We start from the raw sequence: 2,392 nt of genomic DNA on the forward strand, positions 1-2,392 counted from the left end.
GGATTAAACTCAACATTTTTATGTTGTATTAAATCGTATTCATTCTGGATGTGGTTTGCTAATAAACTGTTTAGGATTTTTGCATCTTTAGCCATCTGTATTTGTCTGGTTAAGGTTATAGTGATCTCATCCAATAAATAAATCAGTTTTCTAGGAATTGGTCCACTTCATGTAAGTTTTCAAATTAATTATATTCTCTTATTTTTAAATTTTTACTATATCTTTTATGTCGTTCATATTATTTGTGCCTTTTCTATTTTTTCTTGTAAGTTTCTCCAAAGATTTTTTTTTAGCGATTGGCCTTGAAAAGCTTACCGTACATATTTAACCTAAAGTCCAAAGTTAAACATACTCCCCACCCAAACAATTCACAGACTTTATGAATCTTTAGTGTCTCCCAATTTACATGTTATTATGTCTACTATTTTTGTTCCTCCCTTATTAAGGATGACACTAACAATATCATTTTATGCAAACATTGTTTGCTTAAATACTCATTTACCTTTTATTTGCCCACCTTTCTTCTTTTACCTCAGATGTCATTTTTTGGGACGATTTTTTTTCTTCTTCTTCTTCTTTTTTTTTTTTGAGATGGCGTCTCACTCTGTCACCTAGGCTGGAGTGCAGTGGCACGATCTGGGCTCACTGCAAGCTCCACCTCCCGGGTTCACACCATTCTCCTGCCTCAGCCTCCCCAGTAGCTGGGACTACAGGCGCCCGGCACCGTGCCTGGCTATTTTTTTTTTTTTTTTTTTTTTTTTTTTTTTTTTTGTATTTTTAGTAGAGATGGGGTTTCACCGTGTTAGCCAGGATGGTCTCGGTCTCCTGACCTCATGATCCACCTGCCTTGGCCTCCCAAAGTGCTGGGATTACAGGCATGAGCCACTGCGCCCAGCCTGATTTTTCTTCTTCTTGAAATACATACAGAACTTTAGAAAATCCTTTAGTGTAGATCACTTAATTGGAAACTCTTAGTCTGTGTTTATCTACAAATGCCTTTTTTTTCCCTTTATTCTTCTTAAAAGATGGGTTTGCTAGGTACCTACTTCTAAATTACCTTTTTTAGAAGGATATTAAACACTGACACTAAGAGGACATTATGACACTCTCATCTGGTTTCCATTATTACCGTTGCAAAGTCTACTGTCACTCTAATTTTTTTTGTAGGTGTTCTTTTTCTCTGGCTGCTTTGAAGGTCCTTTGGTTATTGGTTGACTCTATAAGATCTTTTTAGTTGGTGTTGTCTTACAAATGTTCCTTTTTATAGCTTCCTAATCTTGCCTTATGAATGCAGTGTTTTCTTGTTGCTCCAATGACATTAAATAATAATGTCTTTTTAAAAAGTGTTCTCCCTACAATTTTATGTATTTATTTATTTATTGAGACAGAGGCTCACTCTATCACCCAGGCTGGAGTGCAGTGGCATGATCTCATCTCACTTCAACCTTCGCCTCCTGGGTTTAAGTGATTTTTCTGCCTCAGCCTCCCAAGTAACTGGGATTACAGGTGCCCGCCATCACACCCGGCTAATTTTTAGTAGAGACAGGGTTTCACCATGTCGGCCAGGCTGGTCTCAAACTCCGGACCTCAAGTGATCCACACACCTTGGCCTCCCAAGGTGCTAGGATTACAGGCGTGAGCCACCGTGCCCAGCCCTACATAATTTTTGTTTCCAAATATATATATTTCGTTGTCAGCAGCAGTGAGAAACTCACTGACACCAGATTTGGCCAAAGGCACCACAGATAACACAGGCATGACATATTCTGAAGCCTTAGAAAGAATATGTATGAATAATGGGCCGGGAGGGGCTCTACTGTGTGCAAACATGGGTCAGTGCCACAGTTCTGTCACTTGCAAGTATGTTAGTGCAGTGGACTTGAGCCAGACTGCCTGGATTCAAATCCCAGAGCTGGTCAAGTCACTTGACCTCAAATTTCTGTAGTTTCTTCTGTAAAAATGGGGATAGTAGTGTTACAGGTCTTTCACAATTTGTCTAGCAGGCATTCTGGTTTTTGCCGAAAGCCCCCTTAAAAAATAAAACAAAAATGGGAATAGTAGTAATATGTACTTCATAGGATTATTGAGGGTATTAAATGGGTTAATCTACATAAAGTATTTAGAATAATGCATGGCATGTAGTAAGCACTGTATATGTGTTTGCTATTACTACCATTATTACTTTTGCGACGAGGGGATTGAAGGAAGAAGAGCTTCTATGGTGCAATGAGGAAAGGAGTATATCCTGCCCTGTATGTTCCCCTAATATCTTGGATATAAAAGCCATCCACAAAAAAACAAGGTCAGGAATTCAAAGGGGTTATTTGGGCACCTTAGAGTGTGGGATATCAAGTAGGCAGTCAGAATGGGATAGAATTCTTCAGTGAGAAGT

The 2,392-nt window shown here is 38.8% G+C and overlaps 1 non-coding gene across 1 annotated transcript; it reads left to right on the forward strand.

Moving 5' to 3' along the window:
- The first annotated feature begins 1,969 nt into the window (after positions 1–1,969).
- On the forward strand, positions 1,970–2,030 carry LOC115898873. Its single transcript, XR_004058529.1, has one exon. It is a non-coding gene; the product is annotated as a U7 small nuclear RNA (small nuclear RNA).
- Positions 2,031–2,392: the final 362 nt, after the last annotated feature.

The sequence above is a fragment of the Rhinopithecus roxellana genome, chromosome 7 (genome assembly GCF_007565055.1).
Source record: "Rhinopithecus roxellana isolate Shanxi Qingling chromosome 7, ASM756505v1, whole genome shotgun sequence".
NCBI classification, from domain to species: Eukaryota; Metazoa; Chordata; class Mammalia; order Primates; family Cercopithecidae; genus Rhinopithecus; species Rhinopithecus roxellana.